Source organism: Panthera pardus, unplaced genomic scaffold, assembly GCF_024362965.1.
Source record: "Panthera pardus isolate Hobbes unplaced genomic scaffold, ASM2436296v1 HiC_scaffold_7, whole genome shotgun sequence".
Classification (NCBI taxonomy): Eukaryota; Metazoa; Chordata; class Mammalia; order Carnivora; family Felidae; genus Panthera; species Panthera pardus.
Genome location: NW_026527002.1, coordinates 23,152,908 through 23,175,451, shown reverse-complemented (window position 1 = coordinate 23,175,451; position 22,544 = coordinate 23,152,908). Strand labels below are relative to the sequence as shown.

General features: G+C 40.2%; 1 pseudogene; it reads right to left on the bottom strand.

The window, feature by feature from the left end:
- Positions 1–20,276: 20,276 nt before the first annotated feature.
- Positions 20,277–20,731, bottom strand: LOC109269527 (60S ribosomal protein L31-like; annotated as a pseudogene).
- Between the last annotated feature and the right edge of the window lie 1,813 nt (positions 20,732–22,544).

Here is a 22,544-nt window from a genome sequence, read left to right as displayed (position 1 = left end):
CTTCAGCGTCTGCCTTAGATAGAGCCCAAATCACACTTTTCCCAAGCAGCCCCCAGCCAATAACATGGCCTGGCCATTGCTGCCCAGTGTGGGACTTCTCCAATAGATAATCCTTGGTCTAGAGCTTCCCATTAGATCAGCGAGATCTTGGCAGATTTGCATCTCAGTCTGACGCTCCACCTACCCACATCTGCTTCCTCCCCCCTTTCCCTTCACAGGTTTCAGATCTACACCATGGTTTGGTTTTCATAGCCTGATCTTTTTTTTTTTTTTTTTTAGTAAACTACCCCCCAACATGGGGCTCGAAATCATGACCCCAAGATCGAGTTGCATGCTCTACTAACTGAGCCAGCCAGATGCCCACCCTGATCCTTTTTTATCTTTCACAAACATTACACATACTCTTTACCACAAGAAACCCCAATGCCCTCCAAACTCTAGTGCTGATTCTGGGCCACCAGAATCAACAGAGTTGGCACTGAGTGTGGTCAAGAAGAAGGTTGATGAGATGGAGTTTTGAGGCCTAGTCACACTCGTTGTCTCCCTGACAATGAGGACCCCATCCCAGGTGGCATTTGGGACATAGATAGGCCCTGCCACAGGTATTATGTGGCCCAGTTGCTAAAATTTACACAAGTGATGATTTGGAAGAATGCTCCATTGGAGGGGACCGCCTTGGACAGTAAGTACAATGGTTCAAGCATTTGGAAAATATGGGGGAACAATGAATACAAGGACAATGAAATTGGGTGATTGTTAATAAATTGTATTATCCTCTGTCTTAGTCTGCTTGGGCCACAGTAACAAAATCTCATACATGAGTGGCTAAAACAACGGAAAGGTATTCTCACAGCACTCAGAGAATGCAAGCAGGAACTGGCTCTTACAAGGGCACTAATCCTTTCATGCGGGCCCCACTGTCATAATCTCATCTAAACCTAATCATCTCTCAAAGGCTCCGTCTCCAAATACCATCACATTAGGGGTTAGGACTTCCACATATGAATTGGGAGGGGACAAGATGAACAATTGAATCCATAGCATCACCTAGAGAGGGATGATGCAAAGTTGAGGGCAGATGACAATTGAAAACTACTTCTGAACACAAGAGGGCCTCTTTGGGAACTGCCAAAGAAGGTCTTACCTCCTGCAGTGGGAGAGCAGGAAAAGCTCAAGACCAGAGTCAGCATTTAAAAGATCCTTGAGGAGGGCGCCTGGGTGCCTCGGTCAGTTAAGCCTCTGACTTCGGCTCAGGTCATGATCTCACGGTGTGTGGGTTTGAGCCCCGTGTCAGGCAAGCCTGGAGCCTGCTTCAGATTCTGTGTTTTCTTCTCCCTCTGCCCCTCCCCCCCTCAAAAATAAACATAAAAACATTTTTAAAAAAATAAAAATAAAATTTAAAAGAGGCTTGAGGGGCGCGTGGCCAGCTCAGTAAGTGGAACATGTGACTCTTGATCTCGGGGTTGTGAGTTCAAGCCCCATGTTGGGTGTAGAGATTGCTTAAAATAAAATCTTTGAAAAAAAATAAAAATGAAAGAGCTTTGAGCTTCAAAAATATTTGGATGCTCAGCTGGGCCAGTCTGTTATGGGAAGGTCAGGGTCCCAATTGGGCAACCGGAGACCCTGACACATGAGATAGAGACATCTGGGTGTGGGACTCCAGAGACTGTGGGTCCCTGACTCCTCTGTAATGTTAGAGCCCATAGAGAGACCCACCCTCCATATTAAGAGCTAGAATACCCTCCAGTGAGAGGACCCATCAGGGATCCTTCTTAGACTCTGCCCCCACCTCTTCTAGCTGCCCCATGCATAAGCAGGTTTAAGAAACAATAAAGTCGGGATGAATGGGTGGCTCAGTCAGTTAAGCATCCGACTTTGGCTCATAGTTCATGGTTCAAGCCCGCATTAGACTCTCTGCTGTCAGCACAGAGCCTGCTTTGGATTCTTTGTCCCCCTCTCCGCCTGCCCCTGCCCAGCTTGTTCTCTGTCTCTCTTAAAATAAATACATAAACTTAAAAAGAAAAAAAAGAAATAATAAAATCTACCTGGAACATGTGGAGTCTCATAATGGAGGAAAAGAACTATCCCTTTAAAAAAAAAAAATTTCCCCCCAGTATTATTGAGATACAATTGGCATATAACATAAATTTAAGGTGTACAGGGGCACCTGGGTGGCTCAGTCGGTTAAGCGTCCGACTTCGGCTCAGGTCATGATCTCGCGGTCCGTGAGTTCAAGCCCCGCGTCGGGCTCTGTGCTGACGGCTCAGAGCCTGGAGCCTGTTTCGGATTCTGTGTCTCCCTCTCTCTCTGACCCTCCCCCATTCATGTTCTGTGTCTCTCTGTCTCAAAAATAAATAAACATTAAAAAAAAATTAAAAAAAATAATTTAAGGTGTACAATGTAGGGGCACCTGGGTGGCTCAGTCAATTAAGTGTCCGACTCTTGATGTCAGCTCAGGTCTTGATCTCAGTGTCATGAGTTCAAGCCCTGCATTGGGCTCCACACTGGGCATGAAGCCTACTTAAAAGAATTTTTTTTTTTTTAAAAAAATTGTGTGAAATATAGACACAAAAAAAACCCACAAAAACTTTAAAATTTTAAAACACAAATCATTACAATGTAATGACTTTTTATTTAGAAATTCTTTTTAATGTTTATTTTTGAGAGAGAGACAGACTGTGCGTGGGGGAGGGGCAGAGAGAAAGACACACACACACAGAATCCGAAGCAGGCTCTCAGCTATCAGCACAGAGCCTGACACAGGGCTCAAACTCCCGAACTGTGAGATCATGACCTGAGCTGAAGTCGGACGTTCAACTGACTGAAGCACCCAGGCACCCAGGTACCCAGTGTATAATGATTTGATACACTTACATATTGTGAAATGATTAGCACAATAGGGTTATTAACATTTCCATCACCTCATATAACGACCATTTCTTTTTTGTGGTGAGAATATTTAAGATCTAACTCTTAGCAACTTTCAAGTATATAACACAATATTATTAACTGTAATCATTAGATCCCAATGTACATCAAATCCCAGAACATATTCATCTTATAACTGGAAGTTCGTACCCTTTGACTAACATCTCCCCATTTCTCCCACCTCCAGCCGCTGGTAACTTTCTGTTTCTATGAGTTTGGCCTTTTTAGATTCCACATATTAGTGATACCATGGAGTATTTCTCTCTTTCTCTCTGACTTACTTCACTTAGCATCATGTCCTCAAGGGCCATGCCAGTTGACACAAGTGGCAAGATCTCCTTCTTTGCTGTGGCTGAAAAAGATTCCATTTTACATACATCACAACTTCTTTATCCGTTTGTCTATAGATAATGGACGCTTAGGTTTTTTCCATATCTCGTGATTGTGAATAATGCTGCGTGGAACACGGGAATGCAGATACTCCTTGAGATCCTGATTTCATTTCCTTTGGATACATACCCAGAAGTGGGATTGCTGGATCATATGGTAATTCTATTTTTTAATTCTTTAAGGAACCACTGTTCTGTTTTCCATGATGGCTGTACCAATTTACATTCCCACTAACAGTGCACAAGAGTTCCCTTTTCTCCACATCCTCGCCAACACTTGTTATCTCTTGTCTTTTCAATAATAGCCATTCTAACAGTGCAAGATGATTTCTCATGTTTTTGTTTTGTGTTTCCCTGAAGGTTAGTGATGTTAAGCATCTTTTCATGTACCTGTTGTCCATTTGTATGTCTTCTTTAGAAAAATCTGTATCTAGTTCCTCATTCTTAAGTATTTTATTGCTTTTTATATTATGAATAGAGTTGCTTTATTTCTTTTTCAGATATTTGTTATTAGTATATGGAAATGCAGCTGATTTCTTGATTTTGGATCCTGTACCTTTACTGAATTTGTTGGTTAGTTAAGTTTTTTGGTGGAGTCTTTAGGATTTTCTATGTATAAGATCGTATTACCTGCAAAGATAATTTTACCATTTCCTTTTCAATTTGAATGCCCTTTATTTCTTTTTCTTACCTGATTGCTCTGGCTAGGACTTCCTGTGCTGTGTTGAATAGGAGTGGTGAGTAGGCATACTTGTCTTGTTCCTGGTCTTAGAGGAAAAGTTTTCCACCTTTCACCACTGAATATGACATTAATTGTGACATATTGACATAATATGTGGTTCTTACTATGTTGATGTACATTCCTTCTACTCCAATTTATGATAGTTTTTGTAATGAAAAGATATATTTTATCAAATGCTTTCTCTCTATTTTGATCTTTCATTCTATTAATGTGGTGTACTACATTTATCAATTTGCATATGTTGAACTGTCTTTGCATCCAAAGGGTGAATCCTATTTGATCATGGTGTGTGATCCTTTTCATGTGCTGTTGAATCTGGTTTGTTAATATGTTGTTGAGAATTTTTACATCTATGTTCATCAGTGATATTGGCCTGAAGTTTTATTTCTTGTAGTGTCCTTACCTGGTTTTGGTATCTAGATAATGCTTGCCCATAGATTTTTTGGGAAGAGTTTAAGAAGCATTGGCATTAATTCTTCTTTAAATGTTCAATAGGCTGGGGCGCCTGGGTGGCGCAGTCGGTTAAGCGTCCGACTTCAGCCAGGTCACGATCTCGCGGTCCGTGAGTTCGAGCCCCGCGTCAGGCTCTGGGCTGATGGCTCGGAGCCTGGAGCCTGTTTCCGATTCTGTGTCTCCCTCTCTCTCTGCCCCTCCCCCGTTCATGCTCTGTCTCTCTCTGTCCCAAAAATAAATAAAAAATGTAAAAAAAAAAAAAAAAAAAAAAAAAAAATGTTCAATAGGCTTCACCAGAGAAACTATCTGATCCTGGGCTTTTCATTATTGGGAAATTTTTGGTTACTGATTCAGTGTCCTTACTCATTATTAGTATGTTTGGATTTTCTATTTCTTCATGGGTTAGTCTTGATAGGTTGTATGTTTCTAGGAATGTATCCATTTCTTTAATTTATCCTATTTGTCGGCCTACAGTTGTTAATAGCAGTCTCTTATGGTCCTTTATATTTCTGTTTCATCAGTTATAATGTCTCTTCTTCCATGTCTGGTTTTATTTTAAGTCTTCTCTCTTTTTTCTTAGTCTAGCTTAAAGGTTTTTCTTTTCTTTTTTCTTTCCTTTCCTTTCCTTTTCTTTTCTTTTCAGAACATCAGCTCTTACTTTCACTGATTTTTTTCCTGTTATTTTTCTGGTCTCTATCTTGTTAATTTCTGCTCAAGTCTTCGTGATTTCCTCCCTTTTGCTAACTTTGTGGTTAGTTTGTACCTCTTTTTCTAGTTCTTTGAGGTGTAACTTGGATGTTTTATTTGAGATCTTTTTTCTGAACATACATGTTTATCACTATAAAGTTCCCTTTTAAAACTACTTTTGCTGTATTATATAAGGTTTGGTACATTATGTTTCTTTCCATTTTCATTTGTTTCAAAATATTTATTTCTTTTTGACTTCTTTTTTGATCCATCAGATTATTCAGGAGTATGTTGCATAATTTCCACATTTTTGTGAATTTTCCAGTTTTCCTCCTGTTATTGATTTCTAGTCTTATACTATTATGATCAGAAAATATACTTTGCATTATTTCATTCTCAAATTTGTTAAGACTTATTTTATGATCTGTCATAGGATCTATTCTGGAGAATGTTCCTTATGTGCTTGGCAAGAATATATATTCTGCTATTGGGTGGAATGTTCTGTACAATAGACTGTTAGGGGGCATTGGGGTGGCACAGTTGGTTGAGCATTCAACTCTTAATTTTGGCTCAAGTCATGATCTCACAGTTCATGAGTTCGAGCCCCACATCCAGCTCTGCACTGAGAGTTTGGAACCTACTTGGAATTCTCTCTCCCTCTCTCTGCCCCTACCCCACTCTCTCTCACTCTCAAAATAAATAAACTTAAAAAAAATAGGCTTTTAGGTCTATTTGGTTTAATGCTTTTTTTTCTCTTTAAGTTAACTCTTTGCCCAATTTGAGGCTTGAACTCATGACCCCAAGATCAAGAATTGCTTTACCGACTGAGCCAGTCAGGCTCACCCTCCATTTGATTTAAAGTATGATTCAAATCTGTTTCTGTATTGATTTTCTGTCTGGATGATCCCATTGTTGGAAGTGTGGGATATTGAGGTCCCATACCATTATCATATTGCCATGTATTTCTCCCTTCAGATCTGTTATTATTTGCTTCGTAAATTTAGGTGCTATGATGTTGGGTGCATATATATTTACAATTATATCCTTTTGATAAATTCACCTCTTTATCATTATGTAATGGCCCTCTTTGTCTCTTGTTACAGTTTTTGATGTAAAGTCTATTTTGTCTGATAAAAGTGTAGCAGCTACTCTGATCACTTCTGGTTTCCATTGGCATGGAATATCTTTTTCTCTCTCTTTGAGCCTCTGTGTGTCTGTAAAGCTGAAGTGAACCTTTTTTTAAAAATATTTATTGATTTATTTTGAGAGAGAGAGTGAGCGAGCAGGGGAGGTGCAGAGAGAGGGAGAGAGAGAATCCCAAGCAAGCTCAGCACTGTCAGTGCAGAGCCCGAGGTGGGGTTTGAACCAAAAACCGTGAGATCATAACCTGAGCCAAAACCAAAAGTCAGATGCTTAACCGACTGAGCTACCCACCCAAGCACCCCTTTTTTGTACTTGACCTTTTGTAGTTGAGTCTTTTTTTTTTAATGTATTTAAATACACTCTATCTTTTGATTGGAAAATTTAATCCATTTACATTCATAATAATTATTGATATGTAAAGACTTACTAATGCAATCTTATTGTTTTCTAGCTGTTTTGTAGTTTCCTTATTTCTTTCTCCCTCTCTTGATGCCTTTGTGAATTGATGATTTTCCACAGTGGTATGCTTTGATTCCATTCTCTTTATCTTTTGTGAATCTACCGTAGGTTTTTGCTTTGTGGTTACCATGACACTTATGTAAAATACCTTATAGATACTATAGTCTGTTTTAGGCTGGTGACAATTTAACTTCAATCATGTAAAAGTACTCCACGCTTTTACTTTCCCCCTTTTGTTTTTGGTGTCAGAATTTATCTTCTTGTATTGTGTATTTATTAACAAATTATTGTACCTATAGGTATTTTTAATACTCTTGTCCTTTAGCCTCTATCCTAGAGATAAGTGGTTAACACACCATCATATTACAGTATTAGGTATTCTGCATTTGACTATATACTTACCTTTACCAGTATGTTGTATATTTTCATATGTCTTCATATTACTAATTAGTATCTTTTTATTTCAGCTTGAAGAACTCCTTTCAGCAGTTTTTGTAAAGCAGGTCTCGTGGTGGTGAACTCTCAGCTTTTCTTTGTCTGGGAAGGTCCTTTATCTCTCCTTCATTTCTGAAAGACCACTTTGCCAGCTAAACTATTCCCTGTTGATAGTTTTTTTTTTTTCTTTCTTTCAGCACTTTGAATATATTATCCCACTCTCTCCTGCCTGTTAAGTTTCCTGCTGAGAAATCTGATTATAGCCTTATGGTGGTTCTCTTGTAAATTAGAAGCTTCTTTCCTCTCACTGCTTTTTAAGATTCTTTCTTCCGTCTTTTATTTTTAACAGTTTTATTATAATGTGTCTTGAAGAAGATCTCTTTAAGTTGAGTTTTTTGCTGACCTATGAGTTTCATGAACTTGGATATACAAATCTCTTCTTAGATTTAGGAAGTTCTCAGTCATTGTTTCTTTAGATTCGCTTATAACCCTTTTCCCTCTCTTCTCCTTCTGGGATTCCAATAATTCACAAATCATTTCTTTCTATTGTATCCAATAGATCACGTGGGATTTCTTCACTTTTTTTCACTCTTTCCTTTTTTCTCAAGACTATGTAATTTCAACGTTCCTATCTTCTAACTCACAGATTATTTTTTCTACTTGATCCATTGCATTTTTTTTTTCATTTCATTTGTTGTATTTTTCAGCTCCAGAGTTTCTATTTGGGTCTTTTTAATGATTTCTGTTTTTGTAAAAGTTCTCATTTTGTTCATGTATAGTTTTCCTGATTTTGTGCAATTGTCTTTCTATATTTTCTTGTAGCTCATTGAGCTTCTTTATTTATTTATTTTCTTAAATGTTTATTTATTTTTGAGAGAGCCAGAGAGCACAAATGGAGAAGGGGTAGAGAGAAAGGAGGACAGAGGAACCAAAGTGGGCTCTGCATTGACAGCACAGAGCCTGATGTGGGACTTGAACCCAGGAACAGTGAGATCATGACCTGAGCCAAATCGGACCTGAGCTGAAGTCAGACCTGAGCTGAAATCAGATGCATAAAGAAGACACAAGTGCCCCTGAGCTTCTTTAAAACAACTGTTGTAGGGGTGCCTGGGTGGCTCAGTGGGTTAAGCATCCAACTCTTGATATTGGCTCAGGTCATGGTCTCAGGGTTCGAGAACTCCTCTGCGCTGACAGTGCAGAGCCTGCTTGGGATTCTCTCTCTCCCTCTCTCTCTCAAAATAAACATATAAATAAATAAATAAATAAATAAATAAATAAATAAATAAAACAACTATCTTATTTTCTTTTAAATATTTATTTATTTTGAGAGAGAGAATCCCAACCAGGCCCTTCACTGTCAGCACAGAGCCTGACATGGGGCTGGATCTCATGAACTGCAAGATCATGACCTGAGCCAAAATCAAGAGTTGGACACTCAACCAAATGAGCCACTCAGGTGCCCCTAAAATAACTATTTTAAGTCCTTAAGTCAGGTAAGTTGCAGATCTCCAATTCTTGGGGACCAGTAACTAGAAGATTATTGTGATCCTTTGGTGGTGACTTGTTTCCTTGGTTTTTCATTCTCCTTTAAGTTTTGCATTGTCATCTTTGCATTTGAAGTGACAGTCATTTCCTGTAGTCTTTACTTTCTTTGGGAGAGAAATACCTTCCATCGGCCCTGCTAGGAATTCTAAGGCTTTGTCAGATCTTTTATAGATACATCTGCTCCGTGCTTCTGGCTCTGACTTGTGGCAGAATTCTTAAGTTTCTATGCCCTCTCTCAATCCTTAAGCTTTTATGCCCTCTCTCAATCCTGCAACACACCATGCTGACAGTGCTGACAGCATTTCTTTTGTTTTCCCTAAGTTGGAGCTCAAGCTCTAGTTTGTGGTGTCTCCCTGGCCAACAGATTCAAGCCAGCTTTCTGTGTGTGCTCACTAGCCATCTTACAAAGTTTTCTCTTACCACCATTGGAAGTGTGCATGGAGACCCAGCTACAGCACGGAGGAGATCACGGGTGAGGTATGTGGAGTGTGGGGGGCGTCCATCGTCCAGTTGAGGGGAATCCACTTGTGAAGTGTTCCCAGCTGTTTATGGGCAGGCTTCTTGATGGAGTCTGCTTTGCAATTAGTAGGATCCACTTGCCTTTAATGCCCTCCTTTGAATTACTATAGTATATGGTAGAGTAAGAGAATAAAAGACTTAAGGAAGTGAGCATGCTGGGGCTCCTGGGTGGCTCAATCAGTTAGGCATCGACTCTTGATTTCAGCTTAGGTTATGATCTCATGGTTTGTGAGTTTGAGCCCTGTGTAGGGCTCTGTGCTGGCAGCCTAGAGCCTGCTGGGATTCTGTCTTCCTCTCTCTCTGCCCCTCCTCTGCTTACTCTCTCTCTCTCTCAAAATAAATAAAAATAAAAAAGAAGTGAGCATAAAAGAAATAAAAGTAAAAAAGAAGTGGAGTGGATGTTATGTGAGATCAGAAGACTCCCGAGAGCATTATATTCCATGAGAGGTCCTGGAGGACAAATGATCACAAGGCCATCATCTTAAGGTGCAGGTGAAGGGGGCAGTAGAATCATTAGGAAGTTCAGTGGTGTCTCCTCTGCAGGCCAGGGCAAGCCCTTGGAGAGACTATGCCAAAACTTGGATTGTTGCTGGCAACCGGGATGAAGGAGGCCCAAAGCAACATAAAGCAGGTGGTGGTACATAACTGCCAGAAGCCAGAATTTTAATAACTCTAGATCAGATTTGCAGCCAAGGGGGCTTGCATTGCAGAGAGTTCTGGACAGGGTTGGAACAGAGTCCCAAAGGGGCAAAACAGAAGCAACCAACAAGGATACTACTCAAGTACATATAATTAAAAGAAAGTGAAATTAGATGTAATGCACAGCATGGTGATTATAGTTAATAACAGTGTATCATATTCTTGAAATTTGCTAATAGTAGATCTCAAGTGTTGTTACCACACACACACATACACATGCACATGCATACGCAAATGGTAAAAGGTGATGGATGTGTTCATCAGTTTGGTCATGTTAATCATTTCATAATGTATATAAATATCAAAACAGCACATTGTGCACTTTAAATATATACAGTTTTTATTTGAAATAAATAAAGGAAGAAATGCAAGAATGGTTGAACAAGAGGCTGTGTAGTCAGCTCAGCAAAATTACAATGATCTTGCCATGTTTCTAGGCAAGAAACAGTATTTAGATCAAGGACTCATTGACTGCAGGCGAAAGAACACTGCAGCACCATGGTTAGAATATACTATAATGATTTCCGCGGTTCTTCCCCAAAGGTACATACTCAGATGATATTATTTACTCCAATGATTATACAGTGAAGAAAGGGGAAACTCAGACATTTCTAGGGCTGTTGAACACAAGGGGCCTAAAATGTCTTCTTGGTTCCCCTACCGGGGAGGGGACAAATGAGGAGCCAGGCAATAAATAGGGTCCTTGGCAACTTCCGGTTCATAGTGGGTCCACTGGGTCTGCACTCTGTGGTTAGTCTTCCATACCTGGATATTTGGCTGGTATTGTCATATTTGACAGTTGAAGTAAACCTTATACCGAGTCTGCCTACCAGGGGCCAAAGCCATCATGTTAGGTAAAGCCAAGTAGAAGTCTCTGATACTGTCCCCCACCACTTTCCCAAAATTGAGTATATATATTTTAAATTACAATCTTTTATATCTAGCCAAGATGAAGTAACAAGGACCCATTTAAGGAACTAAAAGAACTGAAGTAACTAAAAAGCTACATGAAATATACCAAACAACAGTTTCAAAAACACTGGCTGTCAGGAGAGTAAGGACAGTGGTTCCTGGAAGAAGAGAAACATGTGGTGAGCCCTACAATTGCTGGAGCTTCCTGCCAGGGCGGTGTTTCCAGTCTGCTGTGCCCAGAGGGGGAGCCAAGTGGAGCCCGACCATCTTCCTGAGTTGAGGAGACAAAGCTGGAAATCAATGGAGGCCCAGGGTGGCTGGAGTTCTCAGGTGCAAATACTGGTGAGTAGAGACCATTGCAGAGACAGCATGCTAGGGAGCCCCAGGTGGTGTACGGCAAGTCTTCAGCATGTGAGGAAACACTCAGGCTGAGGAAAGAACCACCCAAAAGGAGCAACTTGCACAGATCACAAAAAGCTGGGAAGAGCCTGTGTTCCCACCAGCCAGAGTGGAAAGCCTTGTCATTCATGGGGCATAGGATGGAATAATCAGAAGAGTATTGCCTAAGTAGTGAGGAAAGATTAATCCTAGACTAAACACTGCTCCAAAAAGCAGTGCCCACCTCAAAAAGCATAAAGAGTACGTTTCAAGAGGATCAAACTCTTCCCAAGTAACTTAACTGCATTGCAGAACAAAGCTTTAGAATATTTATAGAAATAAATATCATGTTTATATTTGTGTGTGTGTGTGTGTGTGTGTGTGTGTGTGTGTGTCTCCAGCACCCAACAATCCAATGGTGGGAAAATCACGACGTTGGGCCCCTTTTGTCCTGGAAAAACGTTATGGGTTAAATTGTGTCCCGTCTAAATTCATATGTTGAAGTTCTGACCAGCAGTGCTTCAGAACATGACCTGATTTACAGATAGTCTTTACAAAGGTAATCAAGTTAAAATAAGATCAGTACAGTAGGGTCCACCTCAATATGATTGATGTCCTTTAGAAAGGGGAAATTTGGACCGAGAGACACACAAAGGGGGAAGACAATGTGAAGACATAGGGAAGAAACGCGAACATAAGGATGGTCATCTGTGAGCCAGGGAGAAAGGCCTGGAAGGGACCCTTTCCTCACTGACCTCGAAGGAACCACCTCTGCAGACACTTTGATTGCAGACTTGTAGTCTCCAGAACTGGGAGACAATTTCTCTTGTTTACCCAATTTGTGACACTTTTTTATGGCAGCCCTAGGAAACTGCTACAAAGGACAAGACTTTGTTTTCACCAGAGTAACACTTATTCTGGGTATTGGTTTACCTTTTCTGCCAGCAGAGTCAAGCAGCCAGCAGCACTACATGGTGTCTTATAGAGTCCCTGATCCACAGGCATGGATTCCAAATAATGTGGTATCTGATCAGGAGACCCACTTCACAGCAAAGGAGGTATGGGAATGGGCCCACGACCATGGAATCAACCGGCCATATCCCAGATGCACCATCCAGAGGTAACTGGCCCGAGAGTGCATCACAGCAGCATACTGGAGGGACAGCTGATGTATCAATTTGGAGGCAATGGTCTGTCTGCAAAGATGGGTGCTGTCTTCCAGGATGTTTCTATATGCACTTCAATCAGAAACTTCTATATGGGGCTCTGTCTCTGATAGGAAGAATAAATAGGTCCTGGACTCCGTTTTTGCAGGGAGACATAGCACAAGTCCCATTATACCCCAAGTTATAGCTACTGTCTTAACACTTTGGATTCTTTGTATTCAGGAACAGGCTGGCAAGGAGGCCATCTTGGCTGGAGTAATTGACCCTGATATCCAGACCAGGAATGTCAAATAGACCCAAGGCAGTCTCTTACGGATTTAGACTAAAAGAATACATTCTCGGGGCGCCTGGGTGGCGCAGTCGGTTAAGCGTCCGACTTCAGCCAGGTCACGATCTCGCGGTCCGTGAGTTCGAGCCCCGCGTCAGGCTGGATGGCTCGGAGCCTGGAGCCTGTTTCCGATTCTGTGTCTCCCTCTCTCTCTGCCCCTCCCCTGTTCATGCTCTGTCTTTCTCTGTCCCAAAAATAAATAAAAAACGTTGAAAAAAAAAATTAAAAAAAAAAAAAAAGAATACATTCTCATTTTTCTTGAGCATATTTTTCCCCAAGAAGTAATATTAAAGTTATTTTTGTATTATTATTAAAGTTCTTTGGTGATAACTCCTAGATAAGAACGTAGTTTCTTTTTCAGAAGAGAATTTTTGGAGAACATTGCCTTCTGCAGTTCATGGGAAGAATTGAGTGTCAATATATACAACTGGACATGAACAAAACAATACAACTGGAAATTTTACTTAAGTCATGGAAATTTGCTTGACTTTGAGCTTGAAGTAAAAAATATGCTTTCTAAATTCTTTACCCCCAGTTTTTTGCATATGGCCGGCTGTTAAGCAAAAAATTCAGTAAATGGGGGTGTCTGGGTTGCTCAGTCAGTTAAGCACCCAACTCTTGATTTCCGTTCAGGTCATGATCTCAGGGTTTCTGAGATCAAGCCCCACGCTGGGCGCCATGCTGGGCATGGAGTCTGCTTGAAATTCTCTCCCTCTGCCTCTGCCCATTCCTGGTCGTGCTCTCTTTTTCAAGAAGAAAAAAAAAATTATTAAAAAAAAAACCCTCAGTAAATATTTGCTAAATAAGTGATTAACAAAAGTTCTGAGCCTAAGTTCAGAGTTTCCCATTATTCTCATTTCAATGTCCCTGAAATTGCCTCTTTAGCTCCAACTTTTATGTGGCCAAAGTTTTTCCTCCATTCACAAAGCTGAAGAGTCTTTAAAATTTTTTTTTTCATTATTTTTTATCATTCTGTTTATTTATTATTTATTTATTTATTTTTATTATTTTGTTTTATTTTAATTTCAGTATAGTGAACATACAGTGTTATATTAGTTCCAGGTGTACAATATGGTGATACAACAATTTCATACATCACCCAATGCTCTTCACAGACAAATGCCCTCCTTAATCCCCATCACCTATTTCACCCCACAGCCCCCTGGTAACCATCAGTTTGTTCTCTAGAGTTAAGAAAAGAGAGACTTTCATGAGCTCATTCGTGCCTTCCAGTAACCGAAAGGAAAGAGATTCTGTTTTATATCTTTGTCTCTTTAAGAAAAAATTATGACTTGGTTCAATACAGCATTACTGAGTGTTAAATCAATTCAACTCAATCCCCTTCCAGTAAGATTTGGAATGGAGTCAGAATTCATACTTTAGGGGAATAAAGCTCCCCCAGATGATTCTGACACACAGCCAGGTTTGAGGATGACTGTTTTAACTCACTTCCAAGTTTCTTAGGTTACCAGAAATGTTATTTCTCTTTCGAACATCAGTCTAGGAAGTTGCAAGACAAAGCAATTTTCAGCTGTAACTCAGTATCAGGAGGATAAACATTTGTCAGGGAGAATACAGCAAGGGAACAACAGCAAAATGTACATTTTTTTTTTTTTTTGCAGAAAGAGGGGAAATAATTTAAAAATTAAGAGGAACTACAATTCCTATTTAGAATAAATAATAAATGGGCTCATGACCCATTTATTGTTTTGAGAGAATTGTTTCGAGATCAGTGACAGATCTCCCAGTCATCAAAAAGAAATTTCAGATTAGAATAGTTTTACACTTGTAAATATCCTTTCACATTTCAAGCTGGACCTGGGCCTTGCATTAGGGCTATTTTTGTTTTAAATAAAGCAGCTAAAACTGTTTGGTTTCTGAAACAGGAGAGTCTGGAGTGGTAGTGGCTTCATAACAGCGGGAGGCAGGGCTCAAAGAGGGTAGGTAGGGCCGTCTTCCCTTCTGTGTGGCTTTATTCTACAGGCAGATTCTCTCCAAATGGTGGGGAAGAGGGTCACTGACAGTTACATCTTCCCAGCCTAGTGACTCCAAGAAAACAGGTCTCTTCTCTAGTGTTTGCATGGTTATCTTAGAGCTGACTATGCTTGGTCTTTTTTGGATTGTAGTTTGTAGCACACCTCAATCATCACTGAGGGCAGGGTAATGGGGGACTTTGGTAGGCCTGGGTCTCATGACTGCCCCTGTGACCATGAGTTCACAACCCCATCAGGACCATATGGAATTGGCAAAGAGTTTCCCAACATAATGAAAATGAAGTTGGGGTTTTAATGGGCAGAGAAAATCTGCAGGATTGTTTGTATGGCAGATAAGAGATACGAATTTGTGTATGGAGTTAATCTAAAATATTTCAGTCTGTGAGACTGTAGACCAACGTTTTAGGTGTTTTTTTTCAATGTTTATTTTTGAGAGAGAGAGAGAGAGAGAGAGACAGAGTGGGAGTGGGAGAGGGGCAGAGAGAGGAGGAGACACAGAATCTGAAACAGGCTCCAGGCTCTAAGCTGTCAGCACAGAGACTGATGTGGGCTCGAACTCACAAACTGTGAGATCATGACATGAGCCGAAGTTGGATGCTTAACTGACTGAACCACCAGGTGCCCCTAGATCTTTTTTTTAATGTTTATTCATTTATTTTGAGAGAGAGAAAGAGAGGGAGAACACAAGTGGGGGGAGGGCAGAGAGAGAGGGAGAGAGAGAATCCCAAGCAGACTTCGTGCTCTCAGCACGGAGCCCAGAGTGGGGCTTGAACACACGAACCATGAGATCATGACCTGAGCCGAAATCAAAGGTGGGACACTTAACCAGCTCAGCCACCCAGGCACCCTGGTTGTGGATGAATGTTAATATGAATGAATGGACACCTGGGGAGTGGGGAGGGAGGCAGCAGGGAAGCACTTGAAGGCAGCCCTGCCATGGCTAATGGCTATGTCTTTTTAACTTTTTCTTGAGATATAATTGACATAACATTGTGTTATTTTCAGGTGTACAAGTATGACCAATATACGTATACATTATGAAATGATCAACGTAAGTCTAGTTAACATTCATCATCACACAGTAACAAATTTTTTTCCTTGTGATGATAACTTGTAAGGACCTGTTCTCTTAGCAACTTTCAAATATGCGATACGGTATTAACTATAGTTACTGTGCTGCATGTTACATCCCCAAGGCTTTCTTATTTTATAACTGGAAGTTATATTGTATTATACCATATGGGGAGGGAAGTAGGGGGTAGGCAAAATGAGTGAAGGTGATCGAAAAGTATAAATTTCTGGGGCGCCTGGTGGCTCAGTCGGTTCAGCGTCCAACTTTAGCTCAAGTCATGATCTCACAGTTTGTGGGTTTGAGCCCCGCATCAGGCTCTGTGCTGACAGCTCGGAGCCTGGAGCCTGCTTTGGATTCTGTGTCTCCCTCCCTCTCTGTCCCTCTCCTGCTCTCTATCTCTCTCTCTCAAAAATAAATAAACATTTTTTTAAAAAGTATAAATTTCTCCAGTTATAAAATAAATAAGCCCCCATCACTTACCTCTGACAACCACAAATCTGTTTTCTGTATCTACGAGTTTGGCTCTTTGGGTGTTGTTTTTCTAGATACCACATACAAGTGAACTCATGGTATTTGTCTTTCTGACTTATTTTACTTAGCATAATGCCTTCCAGGTCCATCCATGTTGTCACAAATGGCAAGATTTTGTTCTTTTTTTATGGCTGAATAATAGTCCATTGTATGTATCACATTTTCTTTATCCATCCATTAGGCTGCTTCCATGTCTTGGCTATTGTAAATAATGCTGTAATGAACATGCATATTCTGGTATCTTTATATATATATATTTTGTTGTTGTTGCTGCTGTTGTTGTTCTATACTCAACGTGGGGTCAGAACTCATGACCCCAACAACAGGAGTCACATGCTCTAGCAACTGAGCCAACCAGGCACCCCTGCAGGTATCTTTTTGGATTAATGTTCTCATTTCCTTTGAATGAATATCCAGAAGTGGAATTGCTGCTGGATGATATGGTAGTCCTTTTGTTGTTGTTGTTGTTTTTCTGAAGTATAGTTGACATACAATGTTACATAATTTTCAGGTGTATAACATAGTGGTTCAACAAGCATTTAAAGTATAAAGTGATTATACTTTATGCTGCACTCTCCGTAAGCGTAGCTGCACCATCTGTCACAACACAACCATTATTACAATACCGTTGACTATATTCCTTATGCTGTGCCTTTATTTCTGTGACTTATTCACACCATAACTGAAAGCCTTTACCTCCCACACTCTTCACTCATTTTGCCCATCGCCTTCCTGCTAGTTTTATTTTTATTTATTTAGTTAGGGATTTTTTTAATGTTTATTTATTTATTTTTGAGAGAAAGAGAGAGAGAGAGAGAGGGAGAGAGAGAAGCAGGAAGGAGCAGAGAGAGGGAGACAAAGAATCCCAAGCAGGTTCAACCCGTGAACTGTGAGATCATGACCTGAGCCAAAACCAAGAGTCAGACGTTTGACTGAGCCACCTATGTGCCCTTATTTATTTATTTAAGAGAGAGAGAGAGAGAGAGAGAGAGAGAGAGAGAGAGAGAGAATGCAAGTTGGGGAGAAGGGCGGAGGGAGCGAGACAGAATCTCAAGCAGGCTCCACACTCAGCTCAGAGCCCAACATAGGGGCTCAATCCCACAACACTGGGATCATGACCTGAGCCAAAATCAAGAGTGAGGTGCTTAACCAACAGAGCCACCCAGGCACCCCTAATTTTTTTAAAGTAATCTCTATGCCCAATGTAAGGCTTGAACTCACAACCCCAAGATCGAGAGTCACGTGCTCTACCCACCAAACCAGCCAGGCGCCCCTGTTTTCATTTTTTTAAGGAAATAGTGGCTGCACAAATTTACATTTCCACCAACAGTGCACATGTTTCCCTTTGCCATTTCTTGTCGTTTTGATAATAGCCATTCTAACAGGTATGAAGTGACATCTCATTGTAGTTTTGATTTGCATTTCCCTGATAATTAGGGATGTTGAGCATCTTTTCATGTACCTGTTGTTCATCTGTGTATCTTCTTTGTAAAGATTCAGATCCTCTGCCCATTTTATTTATTTATTTGTTTATTTATTTATTTATTATTTTTTTAATGTTTATTGACTTTTGAGAGAGAGAGCGCAAACCGGGAATGGGAAGAAAGAAAGACAGGGAGACACAGAATCCGAAACAGGCTCAGGCTTTGAGCTGTCAGCACAGAGCCTGACGTGGGGCTCAAACTTGGGAACAGCAAGATCATGACCTGAGCCGAAGTCGATCACCCAACCAACTGAGCCATCCAGGTGCCCCTCTGCCCATTTTTAAATTGGATTGTTTGTTTTTTTGCTGTTGAATTGTATGAGTTCTTTATGTATTTTGGCTATTAACCTTTCATCAGATACATGATTTGCAAATATTTTCTTCCATCCAGTATGTTGCCATTACGTTTTATTAATGATTTTCTTTACTGTGTTATTCCTTTTTTATAATCATTTTTTGATATTAGTAATTGCCTCTTTAATATTTTTACTTGTTATATTCCTAGTGCGTAGAAAGAATCCCTGACATATAGTAAGAATTCAATAAATATTTTTAAAATAATGAATGTAATTGCTTAATTTTGTAGATACTGATCACTAATTCTTCCCCTGACAATACAGTTTTCTGCATGCTTGAAAAGTTTCAGAGAGGGGTGCCTGGGTGGCTCAGTCGGATGAGCATCTGACTTCGGCTCAGGTCATGATCTCATCAGTTGATGAGTTTGAGCCTTGTGTCGGACTCTGTGCTGACAGCTCAGAGCCTGGAGCCTGCTTCCGATTCTGTGTCTCCCTCTCTCTCTGACCCTCCCCTGCTCATGCTCTGTCTCTCTCTGTCTCAAAAATAAATAAACATTAAATTTTTTTTTAAAGTTTCAGAGAAAGTATCAATCAGCACATTCTAGGTCACGCTCTGATAACGAATTACCCCCAAATGCCAGTGATTTTCTAGAGCAACATTGTTTGTTTGTTTGTTTGTTTGTTTGTTTGTTTTTCTCATGATATAAATCTGCCACAGGTTGGCTGCATACTGTCTTCACTCCTGAGACCCAATGAAGAGCATCCTCTGTGGAACATGGCTGGTCTGTGGCAGGCGGCAAAGGACATGTGGCAGACTGGCTCTTAGTGTTTCTACTATGAAGTTATTTATCACTTTCACTCACAATGTAATGAGCCAAATAGGTCCTTGGCTAAGCTTGACATAATGAGGCAGGGATCTATATTCTTAGAAAGGGGCTCTGGAAGGAAGGGCATCATGGGGAGAACTACTATATTTGTGGCAGAGAAATAGAGTCTTTCACAGTTAATGCATCAGATCCATTTTCTCTAGGAGAAAAGTCCTCCATTCTCCTTTGATGTGGATTGTTTGCTTTATGGGCCTGCTCCACAGCTGTCATGCAGGGACTTCCCTTTACTATCATCTTGGAAAATCCCTTTGTGTATCACGTATATTGGTTCTCTGTTTACTGGATCTAGGTCTTTTTCTTTGTTTTACTTTCTCACTTGCCTGCATTCTCCCAGTAGAAAGAGAAAGCAGATTCATGAGGTAAATTTTGAGACCATTCAGGCTTAAAAATGTCTTTACCCTCAAACATGATTAATAGTTTCACTAAGCATAGAATTCTAAGTTGATAATTTTTTCTTGGAATTTTTTGAAGGTATGTCTTCATTAACTTCCAGATTTCAACTTTTTTTTTTTTTTGAGAGGCCAACACTATTTTTGAAATAATTTGTTAATGTTTATTTATTTTTGAGAGAGAGGGAGACAGAATCTGAAGCAGGCTCCAGGCTTTGAGCTGTCAGCACAGAGCCCAATGTGGAACTCAACATGGGGGTCGAACTCACAAACCACGATATCATGACCTGAGCCAAAGTTGAACGTTTAACTGACTGAGCCACCCAGGCATCCTTAGAGGCCAATAGTATTTTTTTCTCATTCTTTTATTTGTGATATGTTCCCACTCTGGAAGCTTTTAGACTATTTTTTAATGACTGAAGTACTAAATTTCACAATAATGTGCTTTTAAATGGGTCTTTTTTCATTCATTGTGTGGGGTGCTTCAAAATAAGTAAATAAACCTTAAAAAATAGCATCCAGTTCTTTTTTTAAATTATGTATTTATTTCTTCATTCATTCATTTATTTATTCATTTATTTATTTAATTTGAGAGAGAGAGAGAGAGAATATGCATGAGCCAGGAGGGGCAGAGGGAGAGAGAGGGAGAATATCAAGCAGACTCCATGCTCAGCACTGAGCTTGATGTGAGCCTGGATCCCACAACCCTGGGATCGTGACCTGAGCTGAAATCAAGAGTCAGCCTCTCAACCAACTGAGCTACCGGGTGCCCCTATTTAAAAAAAAAAAAAAAAAAATTTTTTTCTTTTTTTAGTTTATGCCTTTATTTGACAATCATTGGTTAGTTCTCATCCACATTAACTGTCTGTAGATTTTTTAAGGTGGTGACAGGTACATAGATAACTAACGTAAAGAGCTTGTTTGGCGAATCTTCATCCTCCTTACATTTTCTGGACAACCGCATATGGATACAGTATGGAACATTCCTTATTCATTTGGCTCAGAAAGCATTGTTGAGCACTGACTGGTGTGAATGTGCACGTCTGGAGTCCTCATTTCCTTCATGGCAAGTTTCCAGATCTCTGCGAGTGTCTTCTTGAAACCCACTCCATAGGTGTGCTTGTGAATAATGCTAGTATGAGTAACAAGAAATATTTCTTCTTGCATAAGCTTATATCAGCGCGGATAACCATTGGTGGTATATTCTCTGGTCACTACCTCGTTGATGGTGGAATGGCCCTTCTTCTTCTGGCCACCCTTCTTTGTGGGAACCATTCTGCCAGGCCCTGGTTGGAAAGGAAGCAGCATCCAGTTCTTTTAAAGGATACAATATATTCTCTAAACTTTAATGAATAACTAAGAACAAACAAACAGGGGCACCTGGGTGGCTCTTGAGCATCTGACTCTTGATTTCAGCTCAGATCATGATCTCACAGTTCATCAGTTTGAACTCTGTATCAGGCTCTGTGCTGTCAGTATGGACCCCACTTCGGGTCTTCTGTCTCCCTCTCTCTTTGACCCTCCCCATCCTCAAAAAGAAACATTAAAAAAATTTTAAAAAAAGAAGTATGAGCCACATGTTTTATATGTGTGTGTGTGTGTGTGTGTGTGTGTGTGTGTATATATATATATATATAATCATTTGGTGGACATATGTTATTATACATTTGGCCAAATCCATAGAAAGTACAATACAGTGAACCCTAATATAAACTATGGACTTTGGATGATAATGATGTGTCAATGTAGGTTCATCAGTTGTCATAAATGCGCCACTCTGGTGGGGGATGTTGATAATGGAATAATGGAGGAAGCAATGCTTGTGTGATGACAGAGGGCATATGGGAAATCTCTGTATCTTCCACTTAATTTGCTAAGAACCTAAACCTAAAAAACTAAATCTTTTTTGGGGGGGTACCTGTATGGCTTAGTCAGTGGAGCATGTGACTCTTGAACTCGGGGTTGTGGATTCAAGCCCCGTGTTGGGTGTAGAGATTACTTAAAAATGAAATCTTAAAAATATTAAGTCTGTTTTTAAAAAAATTATCAGTTAAGGGGCGCCTGGGTGGCTCAGTCGGTTAAGCATCTGACTTCAGCTCAGGTCATGATCTCACGGTCTGTGAGTTTGAGCTCTGCTTCAGGCTCTGTAGTAACAGCTCAGAGCCTGGAGCCTGCTTCAGATTCTGTGTCTCCCTCTCTCTCTGCCCCTCCCCTGCTCACACTCTGTCTCTCTCTCTCTCTCTCTCTCTCTCTCTCAAAAAATAAATAAACAGTAAAAAAAAAAGATCAGTTAAAAAAAAGATTAGTTGATAATTAAAGATATAGGGAGAAATTAGCAATGTAAATGACCTTTCTAGTTTTACCAGAAATCTGCCAACCTAGGTGGGAATTGGAGCCTTTGGCTCCATCTACAGGCAGAGTCCCTCTGTGTCTAAGTCTCTGTGCCTTAATGTTTCCCAAAATATGCTCCATAGATGTGCTCCCTGCCAAAAAGTTCCTATGGTCATATAAATTTAGGAAACAGAACATGTCCTTTTCCTTCTTGGAGACACCAACCATACTGGCAGAAAAAAGGCTCTGAGGAATCCTACAGTAAAGAAGCTTTAGCTTTATTGAACTCACAGCTTCTTAGACATATTTTATCAAAGAATCCTGTCCTCACATAAAAGCTATGCATGTCTATTGAAATGATGCCATGGAATTACAGTTCATGATATTTTGGATCAGTCCTATTTATGGTCTGGAATTTGGGAATTCATAGGTCAAATGTTTCCATACTTGATATTGTTAATCCTGTTTTAAATGGCTTCTGGCTTTGTATTCTGAATTTAGAGGCTCCAAGGGTAATTCTGACAGTATTCATTAGGCCTGCCGCAGCCCTATTCAAAGGAATGCTGGGAAAAGGGAAAACTGTGCCCTGATAAGATCTAGTGATGAGGGTTTTCAATCCTTTAGTCTGTAAGGAGGAGACAGACAGGACAGACACTCACTGAATGGAAGTAGAAAAGTGGGGCTAACATGGGAGTGGGGTGGGAGGGGTTAGACCATTTCTGATGTAAGGGTATTAAGCAAACCACCAACTGGTTTAAGGAAATTGACTGGCCCCCCA